This window comes from Cervus canadensis, chromosome 32 (assembly GCF_019320065.1).
Source record: "Cervus canadensis isolate Bull #8, Minnesota chromosome 32, ASM1932006v1, whole genome shotgun sequence".
Lineage (NCBI taxonomy): Eukaryota > Metazoa > Chordata > Mammalia > Artiodactyla > Cervidae > Cervus > Cervus canadensis.
The window spans coordinates 14,754,878-14,769,003 of record NC_057417.1 but is presented as its reverse complement, the minus strand read 5'-3'; the positions used below and the strand labels follow the sequence as shown (position 1 = coordinate 14,769,003).

At 40.8% G+C, this 14,126-nt stretch overlaps 1 long non-coding RNA gene across 1 annotated transcript; it reads right to left on the bottom strand.

Moving 5' to 3' along the window:
* Positions 1 to 393: 393 nt before the first annotated feature.
* Positions 394 to 13,630, bottom strand: LOC122433349. The gene is made up of 3 exons (XR_006267083.1): positions 13,610 to 13,630; positions 12,943 to 12,947; positions 394 to 642 (listed from the first exon to the last, which is right to left on the bottom strand). It is a non-coding gene; the product is annotated as an uncharacterized LOC122433349 (long non-coding RNA).
* Between the last annotated feature and the right edge of the window lie 496 nt (positions 13,631 to 14,126).

Sequence of the window (14,126 nt, the reverse complement as noted above, 5' to 3'; positions counted from 1 at the left end):
GCCTTTTCTAAAACCAGCTTGAACATCTGGAAGTTCACGGTTGTTCACATATTACTGAAGCCTGGCTTGGAGAATTTTGAGCATTACTTTACTAGCGTGTGAAATGAGTGCAATTGTGTGGTAGTTTGAGCATTCTTTGGCAGTGCCTTTCTTTGGGATTGGAATGAAAACTGACCTTTTCCAGTCCTGTGGCCACTGCTGAGTTTTCCAAATTTGCTGGCATATTGAGTGCAGCACTTTCACAGCATCATCTTTTAGGATTTGAAATAGTTCAACTGGAATTCCATCACCTCCACTCACTTTGTTCACATAATGCTTCCTAAGGCCCACTTGACTTCACATTCCAGGATGTCTGACTCTAGGTGACTGTGTAGATTCTAACAAACTATGGAAAATTCTTAAAGAGATGGGAATACCAGACCACCTGACCTGTCTCCTGAGAAACCTGTATGCAGGTCACAAAGCAGCAGTTGGAATCAGACATAGAACAATGGACTGGTTCAAAATTGGGAAAGGATCACATCAAGATTGTATACTGTCAAATACTGCTTATTTAACTTCTATGCAGAGTACATCATGTGAAACGCTGGGCTGGATGAATCACAAGCTGGAATCACAATTGCCAGGAGAAATACCAACAACCTCAGATATGCAGATGACACCACACTTAGAGCAGAAAGCAAAGAAGAACTAAAGAGCCTCTTAATTAAGGTGAAAGAGGAGAGTGAAAAAGCTGGCTTAAAACTTAACGCTCAGAAAACTGAGGTCATGGCATCCAGTCCCGTCACTTCATGGCAAATAGATGGTGAAAAAGTGGAAACAGTAGCAGATTTTATTTTCCTGGGCTCCAAAATCACTGTGGACAGTGACAGCAACCACAAAACTAAAAGAAATTGTTCCTTGGAAGAAAAGCTATGAAAAACCTAGACAGTGTATTAAAAAGCAGAGACATCATTTTTCCAACAAAGATTTATCTAGTCAAAGCTATGATTTTTCCAGCAATCATGTACAAATGTGACAGTTGGACCATAAATAAGGCTGACTTTTGAAGAATCGATGCTTTCCAATTGTGGTGTTCAAGAAGACTCTTGAGAGTCCCTTAGACAGCAAGGAACTCAAACCAGTCAATTCTAAAGGAACTCTGAATATTCACTGGAATATTCACTGGAAGAACTGATTCTCAAGCTGATGCTTCAGTACTTTGGCCAACTGATGTGAAGAGCCAACTCATTGGAAAAAGACCCTGATGTTGGGTAAGATTTAGGGCAGGAGGAGAAAGGGGCAGCAGAGGATGAGATGATTGTATGGCATAACCAACTCAATGGACATGAGTTTGGGCAAAGTTTGAGATATAGAGTATGGGGAAGGGTGGTGTGCTACAAATTACGACATCACAAAGAGTCAGACACAACAGTGACTGAACAACAATGACAACATCGTGATCAAGTGGGCTTTATCCCAGGAATGCAAGGATACTTCAACATATGCAAATCAATCAATGTGATACACTGTATTAAAAAATTGAAAGATAACAACCATATGATCATCTCAGTAGATGCAGAGAAAGCTTTTGACAAAATTCAACACCCATTTATGATAAAAACTCTCCAGAAAGTAGGCTCAGAAGGAATATACCTCAACATAGAAAAGGCCATATACAACAAACCCACAGCAAACATTATTCTCAGTGGGAAAAAAACTGTAAGCATTTCCTTTAAGATCAGGAACAAAACAAGGGTGCCCATCACCACTATTATTCAACACAGTTTTGGAAGTACTAGTCACAGCAATCAGCGAAGAAAAAGAAATAAAAGGAATCCATATTGGGAAAGAAGTAAAACTCTTACTGTTTGCAGATGACATGATACTATACATAGAAAACCCTAGAGATGCCACCAGAAAATTACTAGAGCTAATCAATGAAAACAGTACACAGGATATAAAATTAACACACAGAAATCCTTTGCATTCCTACATATTAGCAATAAAAAATCAGAAAGAGTAATTAAGAAAATAATGCCACTCACCATTGTGACCAAAAGAATAAAATACCTAGGAATAAACCTACTTTAAGAGACAAAAGACCTGTATGCAGAAAATATAAGACACTGATGAAAGAAAGATGACAAAAACAGATGGAGAGACATACCATGTTTCCTGGATTGGAAGAATCAATATTGTGAAAATGACTTTAGTACCGAAAGAAATCTACAGATTCAATGGAATCTCTACCAAACTACCAACGGTATTGTTCACAGAACTAGAACTAAAAATTTCATAATGTATGGAAACACAAAAGACCCTGAATAACCAAAGCAATCTTGAGAAAGAAGAATTGAGCTAAAGGAATTAACCTTCCTGACTTCAGTGTATACTATAAAGCTGCAATCATCAAAAACAGTATGGTCCTGGCACAGAAACAGAAATATAGACCAATAGAACAAGATAACAAAGCCTAGCAATAAACCCACACACCTATGAGCAAAATCTTTGACAAAGGAGGCAACAATATTCAATGGAGAAAATATTGAAGTCTCTTCAATAAGTGGTGTTAGGAAAACTGTGTAAAAGAATGAAATTAGAACACTTCCTAACACCATACTCAAAGATAAACTCAAAATGGACTAAAGACCTAAATATAAGACCAGAAACTATAAACTCGTAGAGGAAAACATAGGCAGAACATTCTTTGACATAAACCACAGCAAGATTCTCTATGACCTAATTCTCAGACTAATTGAAATAAAAAGAAAAGAAACAAATGGGATCTAACTAAACTCAATAACTTCACAGTGAAGGAAAGTATAAACATGGTGAAAAGACAGCCCTCCAAATGGGAGAAAATAATAGCAAATGAAACAACTGACAAAGGATTAATCTCCAAAGCAACCCATACAAGCTCAATACCAGAAAAACAAACAATCCAATCAAAAAGTGGGCAGAAGACCTAAAGCAGACATTTCTCCAAAGAAGACATGCAGATAGTTAATAAACACATAAAAAGATGCTCAACGTCTCCTTTTATTAAAGAAATGCAAATCAAAACTATAAGGAAGTATCACCTCATACCAGTCAGAATGACCATCATCCAAAATCTACAAACAATAAATGTTGGAGAGAATGTGGAGAAAAGCGAACCTTCTTGGACTGTTGGTGGGAACATAAATTGATAACAACCACTATGGAGAACAGTGAAGATTCCTTAAAAATCTAGGAATAAATCTACGATATGACCCAGCAATCCCACCAATGGGCCTATACCCAGAAGAAACCATAACTGAAAAAGACACATGTACCCCAGTGTTCACTGCAGCACTATTTAGAATAGGCAGGACATGGAACCAACCTAGATGCCCATCAACAGAAGAATGGATAAAGAAGTTGTGAAACATATATACAATGGAATAGTACTCAGCCATAGAAAGGAACACATTTGAGCCTATTACATGGAGTGAAGTAAGTCAGAGGAAAACAAATATTGTATATTAACTCACATATATGGAATTTTGAAAGATAGTACTGATGAACCTATTTGTAGGGTAGCAATGGAGACACAGACATAAAGAACAGACTGGTGGACACAGTGGTGGAAGGAGACGGTGGGACAAGTTGAAAGAGTAGCATTGAAACATATACATTACCATATGTAGAATAAATAGCCAGTGGGAATTTGCTGTGTAATGCAGGGAACTCAAATCCAGTGCTCTGTGACAACCAAGAAGGGTGGGATGGGATGGGAGGTGGGAGGGAGGTTCAAGAAGGAGGGGCATATGCATACCTATGGCTGATTCGTGTTGATGTATGGCAGAAACCAACACAATGTTACAAAGCAATAAGCCTCCAATTAAAATAAATTAATTTAAAAAAATCTCTCGATGTGTGGGTCTCTATAGTAACATTTACTTAACTTGTCTATAAGAAGCATGAAGCTACTCTTGCCCAGTTAAAACTGGTTGAGACCACCAACCATTCAGCCAGGCCTGTGCAAGTATCTGATGGGTGACCTTCTGATGTCAGAAGGCTAGAAACTCCATTTTCAGATCATGTTAGTGCCACCATTTTCTGAGTATGTGTCCCATGAAGAATCTTGTGACTCCAACATGCCTGTGCAGAGCATTGATTATCTCACCTTTTTCCTGCCTCCTGTCACCTTATCCTGTACCTTCGACCACCCCATACTCTCCACACATCAATACCCCAAGCCTCTTGCCTTTGAGGAGACAGGACCTGAGACTTGTTCTTCTGTCTCCTTGCTTGGTTGCCTTGTGAATAAACCCTTTCTCTGCTGTAAACTTCAGTGTCTCAGTACTTGTTGGGCAAACAAAACCAGTTCAGTAACAACTTTGCCAGAAACCGGTGAGCAACACAGAAATTCAAGTTCTGCTCCATGCCTACAGACTCAGAGTCTACCTTTTAACCCCTTGAACACATGCATGTTAACATTTAAGAAGCACAGTTTATGGCTGCCCTGGAAATCTCTGCCCTCTTCCTTAAGCCCTCTCCTTCCTTCTGAGAGAAGGTGCCTTTAGAGATTGAGCTCCCCTTCTCCATTCTCTGTCCTATGAATAACAACTTGTCTTGATTCCCTGGTGGCTCAGACGGTAAAGTGTCTGCCTTCAATGTAGGAGACCTGGGTTTGATCCCTGGGTCAGGAAGATCCCCTGGAGAAGGCAGAACTCTTGCCCAGAAAATCCCACGGACGGAGGAGCCTGGTAGGCTACAGTCCCTGGGGTTGCAAAGAGTCAGACATGACTGAGCAACTTCACTTTTGCTTGCAAAAAAATGAAAAAAAAAAAAACAAAAAAAAAAACACACAGTCTAAAACTTCTTCCAGTCCTCAAGGTATAGTTGCTTCTCAGTTGAGCCACCTTCAGACTGCCTGATGTGAGTGCCCTCTACTGGCTTAGAAATTAAGCACGTCCTTTAGGAAACACTTCTGTTGCATTTCCCTCTGCTGGTTTTTTAGGGTTTTCAAATGGGGCTTGAAGCTCCTAAACAGGGCCATAAGGACTACTAGAGCATATGTATGAGGCTTGAGTCCCCTTCCGAGTTTTGGAAAGCTGATCAACGTCTATAGCCAGACCGTCTCTGGCTCAGATGGCTCTGATTTCCCAATTACCGAGTAGTCTGCCTTCCTGATATTTCATCCTTGCCACTTCTGCTTTAAGCGAAAGCAGGGAACAAATGAAGAGTGCCTGAGGGATTCAGGTGACGGTGGATTCCTGGCTTAATCACTAGATATCTCTGAGACCTTCAGAAAATGACTTGCTTGCTCACCCAGTTTCTTCTGCTACCCGTTGACTAGTAAGGCATGGAAATGAGAAGGATCTCTCAGAACTCTTACGAAAAGTCAGAGATCACGACAGATGTGAAAACACTTAGAAAACCTGAAATATTTCACAAATGTGAAGGTATACATATCCCTGAAACTACTAGTGTAACCAGCTGCTCTGGTGCAGAACTAGTGAACTCCAGCCCCACCCCAATCCAGAGCTGCTGTTACATGGCCTAATGCTCTTTATATAATTCTCGTTATTTGTCTAGATCAGGGATTCTCAACCTTGGCACTGACATGTGGGCCCAATTGTTCTTTGTTGTAAAGGGCTGTTCTGCACATTGTAGAATGCTGAGCAGCATCCACGGCTCTGACCCACTAGATGCCAGCGGAATTCCCCCCAAACACACACACAGTCATGACAATCAAAAATACCTCCAGACATTGCCAAATGTCCTGGAGTAGGGGTGGGAAAAGTCATCCCAAATAGATAACTGCTCTCAATTCAGTCTACTCAGTCTTTCTAGTCAATGCAAAATGTTGTGCAAGAGTTTCTATATAGAAGGTTCTGGGATACCCAAGATATCCCAGGGGATATCCCGGGGAAAGATAGATACTGTTTCCATTCCCAGAGCACTAGCAGAAAAGGGGCAAGTAGGGCAGGTGTGAGGAAGAAAAAAAAAGATAAGGGAATGGCAACAGGCAAGAGACAATCTAGTCAATTTGATTTTTCTAGTGTTTTGTAGGACTTTTATAATTTAGAGATCACTTGCATCAGTTTCCCAATGACACACATTGGGCAGAATTCTTGTTACAGACTGAGAAAATCAATGACCAGAGAAGTTATCATTCGCTTACCATGCCTGGTCCATGAGAACTGTAAGTGTTGTAACATGTATATAAGTGAGACATGACTTCTCTGGGGGATGAGCCTTGAGCTGGATCGTGGAAGGTGGAAATGTTTGGAAACAGGAGGTGTGGAGTGGGATACTCCAACATCATTGATCTTAGACTTCTACCACACACAAAATAGAAAATAGATAATTCACCATAAAGACATATCCAAGAGGCATGCCAGATTTGGGTGTAATCCTCACCTCCTACCTCTTCCCCAAGAAGATAAGGAAAGAGCTTCAATAATTCGCAATTGTCAGAACTCTTACCAGTCATGGTGTGTGTGTGTGTGTGTGTGTGTGTGCATGTGTACTTTGGCACACATGCTTAATTACTCCAGTATACATGTATGTGCACACACATAATAAATCACATATGATATATATGTGCTCACACACACTCATGTGTTTTGAGGGGTGTTGAGGCATAGGTAAGAGAAAGCAAGTTATTCTCAAGTTCCATCCTGTTTCTAATGAAGTACCATTAGTCATCCTCAACGTTGTGACAACTCACACCTGATCATACCTTGCCAGGCGTCACAACATCTGGGATGCAACTCCTGTTCTCTTCAGAGCAGACAGTAGAAGCCATGCAGAGGTGATGGTGGAAATAGTACTTCTATGTGTACAACTCTAGAGGGAACCACTGTTTATATTCTTCATGAGAACAGGGATCCCCGAAGTTCCCTGATACAGCAGCAAAGGTTATATGACAGCATGGATACAGATCCCAGGACTGAAGGCAGGTGGAGGCCTTAACACCTAACAGCACATTGGTTACAAAGGTGGGCTCTTGAGTCAGGCAAGCTGGGCATGAATCCCACTTCTGCTTCTATGTACCTTAAACAATTTAACAACTCAATTTTTCAGCTTCCTCATTTCTAAAGTTGGCGGTAGTGAGGACTGACTGAAAACATGTACTGAAGTGTAGAGGGCTGAAGATAGCACTGACATATGGTAAAAACAAACACCTATAATTACACTGATAAATTAGCATCTTGTCTGTATAACATCAGTTTTTGCCCTCTGGGGATTAATTACCTTTTTAATTTTAATTGATTTACCTTTCCAAATAAGAACACATTGAACTGAACCTAAAAGGTCAACAGTACCATTTTTACCTAAGTATAATTTATAAACAACATTATATTAGTTTTGGGCATAAATCGCTAAGTCAATGTCTTTGTGCATTATAAAATGATTATCACCATTAGTCTGTTACCATCTATAACATACAAAGCTAATTCAGTATTCCTGACTATCTTCCCAATGGTTAACCTTACATCTCCACGAATGATACATTTGGAGTAACCAGGGAGTCCTACCATTCTTCCAAGCTTGGCTACCAATAGGGTTTTTAAATTTTCATTTGTTTTTAACTAGAGGATAATTGCCCTTCCACTAGAAGACTGGAATAAAAACTGAACTTTTCCAGAACTGTGGCCACTGCTGAGTTTTCCAAATTTGCCGCCATATTGAGGGCAGCACTTTAACAGCATCATCTTTTAGGATTTGAAATAGCTCAGCTGAAATTCCATCACTTCCATTAGTTTTATCGGTAGTAAGGCCTCCTAAGGCCCACTTGACTTCACAACCCAGGATGTCTGGTCTAGATGAGTGATCACACCATCGTGGTTATCCAGTTCATTAAGACCTTGTTTGTACAGTTTCTGTGTATCCTTGCCACCTCTTCTTAATCTCTTTTCTGCTTCTGTTAGGTCCATACCTAACAGAACCTAGCAGGCCCGAGCTGCCTGGATACTGCAGCTAGGAATAATGGAATAGGACCGCGGTTCTATTTTGTTGGTTTTCGGAACTGAGGCCATGATTAAGAGGGACGGCCGGGGGCATTCGTATTGCGCTGCTAGAGGTGAAATTCTTGAACTGGCGCAAGACGGATCAGAGTGAAAGCATTTGCCAAGAATGTTTTCATTAATCAAGAATGAAAGTCGGAGGTTTGAAGACGATCAGATACCGTCGTAGTTCCGACTGTAAACGATGCCGACTGGCGATGTGGCGGCATTATTCCCATGACCCGCCAGGCAGCTTCCGGGAAACCAAAGTCTTTGGGTTCCGGGGGGAGTGTGGTTGCAAAGCTGAAACTTAAAGGAATTGACGGAAGGGCACCACCAGGAGTGGAGCCTACGGCTTAATTTGACTCAACACGGGAAACCTCACCCGTTAGGTCCATACCTAACAGAAGGTTTCTGTCTTTCATTGTACCATCTTTGCATGAAGTATTCCCTTGGTGTCCCTAATTTTCTTAATGAACCAAGAGCTTCCAGATGTACATGGTAGATTTAAAAAGACAGAGGAATCAGAGATCAAATTGCCAACATATGTTGGATCATAGAAAAAGCAAGGGAATACCATAAAAATATCTACTTCTGCTTCATTGACTATGCTAAATCCTTTGACTGTGTGGATCACAAGAAAATGTGGAAAATTCTTAAAGAGATGGGAATACCACGCCATGTTACCTGCCTCCTGAGAAACTTGTATGTAGGTCAAGAAGCAAGAGTTAGAACCGGACATGGAACAACAGACTGGTTCAAAATTGGGAAAGGAGGATGTCAAGGCTGTATATTGTCACCCTGCTCATTTAACTTATATGCAGTGAACTTCATGGAAATGCAGGGCTAGATGAAGCACATACTGGAATCAAGATTGTGGGGAGAAATATCAATAAACTCAGATATGATGATGACACCACCCTTATGGCAGAAAGCAAAGAGTAACTAAAGAGCCCCTTGATGAAGGTGAAAGAGGAAAGTGAAAAATCTGGCTTAATACTCAACATTCAAAAAACAAAGATCATGGCATCTGGTCCCATCACTTCATGGCAAATAGATGGGGAAACAATGGAAACAGTAACAGACTTTATTTTCTTGGGCTCCAAAATTACTGCAGATGGTGACTGCAGCCATGAAATTAAAAGATGCTTGCTCCTTGAAAGAAAAGTAATGACAAACCTAGACAGCATATTAAAAAGTAGTGACATTATTTTGCTGAAAAATGTCCATATAGTCAAAGCTATGGTTTTTCCAGTAGTCATGTATGAATGTGAGAGCTGGACAATAAAAAAGGCTGCATGCTGAAGAATTGATGCTTTCAAACTGTGGTGCTGACAAGACTCTTGAGAGTCCCTTAGACTGCAAGGAGATCAAACCAATCAATCCTAAAGGAAATCAGTTGGAAGGACTGATACTGAAGCTGAAGCTCCAATACTTTGGCCACCTAATGAGAAGGCTGACTCATTGGAAAAGACCCTGATACTGGGAAAGATTGAAGGCAGGAGGAGAAGGAGATGACAGAGGATGAGATGGTTAGATGGCATCACTGACTCAATGGACATGAGTTTGAGCAAACTCCAGGAGATGGTGAAGGACAGGGAAACCTGGTATGCTGCAGTCTATGGGGTCTCAAAGAAAGGGACATGACTGAGCAACTGGACAACAAGGGTATTCCCAGTAGTCATATGCAGATGTGAGTTGGACCTCAAAGAAGGCTGAGTCCTGAAGAATTGATGCTTTCGAATGGTGGTGCTGAAGAAGACTCTTGAGAGTCCCTTGGACTACAAGGAGATCAAATCAGTTGTTCCTAAAGGAAATCAACACTAAATATTCATTGGAAGGACTGATGCTGAAGCTGAAGTCCAATACTTTGACCATCTGATGTGAAGGGCTGACTCCCGGGAAAAGACCCTGATGCTGGAAAAGATTGAAGGCAGGAGGAGAAGGGGACAACATAGGATGAGATGGTTTGATAGCATGATTAACTCAATGGACATGAGTTTGAGCAACTCCAGGAGACAGTGAAGGATAGGGAGGCCTGGCATGGTGCAGTCCATCAAGTCACAAAGAGTTGGTCATGACTGAGCAACTTAACAACCACATGAGGATAATTGCTTTACAATATTGTGTTGGTTTCTGCCATATAGCAACATGAATCAGCCATAGGTATACATATGTCTCCTCTGTCTTGAATGTTCCTCCCACCTCCCATCCTATCCCACCCCTCTAGGTTGTCACAGAGCACCAGACTTGAGCTCCCTGCATCATACAGCAAATTTCCACTGGCTATCTAATTTTATATATGGTAATGTACATGTTTAAATGCTACTGTCTCAATTTGTCCCACCCTCTCCTTCCTTTCCACGTCCACAAGTTGGTTCTCTATGTCTGTGTCTCCATTGCTGCAGATAGGTTCATCAATACCATCTTTCTAAATTCCATATACATGTGTTAATATATGATACTTGTTTTCCTCTTTCTGACTTCCTACACTCTGTATAATAGACACTAGGTTCATCCACCTCTTTAGAGCTCACTCAAGGGCATTCCTTTTTACAGCTGAGTAATATTCCATTGTGTATATGTACCACAACTTTTTATCCATCCATTAATGGACATCTAGACTGCTTCTATGTCCTAGATATAGTAAACACTGCTGCAATGAACACTGGGGTACATGTGTCTTTTTCAATGATGGTTTTCTCAGGGTATATGCCCAGGAGAGGGATTGTTGGGTCATACGGTAGTTTTCCCTTTCATGGATCACAGCCTTGTTGTGGCACAGGGGCTTGCATAACTCAATGAAGCTATGAGCCATGCTTTGCAGGACCACCCAAGATGGACGGGTCATAGTAAGATTTATGACAAAACATGGTCCACTGGATGAGGGAATGGCAAACCACTCCAGTATTCTTGCCATGAGAACCCCACGAACAATACAAAAAGGCAAGAAAAAAAAAAGATAATACCAAAAGATGAGCCCCCCAGGTGGGAAGGTATTCAATATGCTACTGGGGAAAAGGGTACAGCAATTACTAACTCCAGAAAGAAGAAAGCACCTGGGTTAAAGTGGAAAAGATGCTCAGTTGTGGATATGTCTGATGGTGAAAGTAAAGTCTGATGTAAAGGACAATATTGTCTAGGAACCTGGAATGTTAGGTTCATGAATCAAGGCAAATTAGATGTGGTCAAGCAGGAGATGGCAAGAGTGAATATCGACATATTAGAAATCAGTGAACTAAAATGGATAGGAATGGGCAAGTTTAATTCAGATGACCATTATGTCTACTACTGTGGGCAAGAATCCCTTAGAAGCAATAGAGTAGCTCTCATAGTCAATAAAAGAGTCCAAAATTCAGTATTTGGGTACAATCTCAAAAACAAAAGAATGATCCTGGTTCATTTTCCAAGGCAAACCACTCAACATCAAAGTAATTCAAGTCTATGCCCCAACCACTAATGCTGAAGATGTTGAAATTGACCAGTTCTATGAAGACCTATAAGACCTTCTAGATCTAACACCAAAAAAACATATCCTTTTCATCATAGGGGATTTGGATGCAAAAGCAGAAAGTCAAGAGATAACTGGGGTAACAGGCAAGTTTGGCCTTGGAGTCCAAAATGAAGCAGGGCAAAGGCTAACATGGTTTTGTCAAAGGAGCACCCTGGTCATGGCAAACACCTTTTTCCAACAACACGAGGGAAGACTCTATACATGGCCATCACCAGATGGTCAACACCAAAATCAGATTGATTATATTCTTTGAACCCAAAGATGAAGAAGTTCTATGCAGTCAGCAAAAACAAGACCTGGAGCTGACTGTGGCTTGGATCAAGAGCTCCTTTTTGCAAAATTTAGGCTTAAATTGAAGAAAGTAGGGAAAACCATTAGGGCATTCAGATGTGACCTAAATTAGATCCCTTATGATTATACAGTGGAAGTTGATGAATAGATTTAAGGGATTAGATCTGGTAGACAGAGTGCCTGAGGAACTATTGATAGAGGTTCACAACACCGTACTGGAGGCAGTGATCAAAACTATCCCAGATAAAAGAAATGCAAGAAGGCAAGATGATTGACGAGGCTTTACAAACAGCTGAGGAAAGAAGAAAAGTGAAAGGCAAGGGAGAAAGGGAAAGATATATGCAACTGAACGCAGAGTTCCAGAGAATAGCAAGGAGAGAGAAGAAGGCCTTCTTAAATGAAAATGCAAAGAAATGGAGGAAAACAATAGAATGGTAAAGACTAGAGATGTATTCAAGAAAACTGGAGCTATAAAGGGAATATATATTTATAAATATAATATTTATATATATGGGCACAATAAAGGACAGAAACTGTAAGGATCTAACAGAAAGAGAAGATATTAAGAAGAGGAGGCAAGAATACACACGAGAACTATACCAAAAAGGTTTCAATGACCCAAATAAACATGATAGTGTAGTGACTCCTAGAGCCAGACATCCTGGAGTGTGAAGTCAAGGGGGCCTGAGGAAGCATTACTACAAACAAAGCTAGTGGAGGTGATGGAATTTCAGCTGAGCTATTTAAAATCCTGAGAGATGATGCTGTTAAAGTGCTATATTCAATATGCCAGGAAATTTGCAAAACTCAGCAGTGGCCACAAGACTGGAAAAGGTCAGTTTACATTCCAGTTCCAAAGAAGGGCAGTGCCAAAGACTGTCCTCACTAACACACAATTGCACTCATTTCACAAGCTAGTAAGGTAATGTTCAAAATCCTTCAAGCTAGGCTTCTGAAGTACATGAACTGAAAACTTCCAGATGTACAAGCTGGGTTTCAAAGAGGCAGAGTAACCAGAGATCAAACTGTCAACATTCACTGGACCCTGAAGAAAGCAAGGGAGTTCCAGAAAAACATCTACTTCTGCTTCATTAACAATGCTAAAGCCTTTGGCTGTGTGCTGTGTGGATCACAGCAAACTGGAAAATTCTTAAGGAGAAGGGAATACCAGAACACCTCATCTGCTTTCTGAGAAACTGTATGTAGATTAAGAAGCAACAATTAGAAACAGACTTGGAACAACGGACTGGTTCAAAATTGGGAATGGAGTACGACAGGGGTGTTTATTGTCCCTCTGCTTATTTAATACATATGCAGAGTACATCATCTGAAATGCCAGGCTGGATGAAGCACAAGCTACACGCAAGATTGCTGGGAGAAATATCAACAACCTTAGATACGCAGACGATAGCACTCTAGTAGCAAAAAGCCTTGATGAGGGTGAAAGAGAAGATTGCAAAAACTGGCTTAAAACTCACCATCATCCATTGGATCATGGAAAAAGCAAGAGAATTCCAGAAAAACATCTACTTCTGCTTCACTGACTACATAAAGCCTTTGACTGTGTAGATCACAGCAAACTGTGGAAAATTCTTCAAGAGGTGGGAATACCAGACCACCTTACCTGCTTCCTCAGATATCTGTATGCAGGTCAAGAAGCAACAACTAAACCAGACATGGAAGATGGACTGGTTCCAAAATGGGAAAGGAGTATGTCAAGGCTGTGTATCACCCTGCTTATTTAGCTTATATGCAGAGTACGTCATGAGAAATGTCAGGCTGGATGAAGCAGAAAGATTGCGGGGAGAAATACCAATAAAATCAGGTATGCAGATGATACTACCCTTACGGCAGAAAGTGAAGAGGAATTAAAGAGCCTCTTGATGAAGGTGAAGGAGAGTGAAAAAGCTGCTTAAAATTCAACATTCAAAAAAGGAAGATCATGGCATCCAGTCCCATCACTTCATGGCAAATAGGTGGGGAAACAATGGAAACAGTGATGGACTTTATTTTCTTGGGCTTCAAAATCACTGCAGATACTGACTACAGCCATGAAATTAAAAGATGCTTGCTCTTTGGAAGAAAAGCTATAACCAACCTAGACAGCATATCGAAAAGCAGAGACATTACTTTGCCAACAGAGGTCTGTCTAATCAAAGCTATGGTTTTTCCAGTAGTCATGTATGGATGTGAGAGTTGGACCATAAAGAAAGCTGAGTGCTGAAAATTGATGCTTTTGAACTGTGGTGCTGAAGAAGACTCTTGAGAGTCCCTTGGACTGCAAGGAGATGAAACAAGTCCATCCTAAAGGCAATCCGCCCTGAATGTTCACTGGAAGGACTGATACTGAAGCTGAAGCT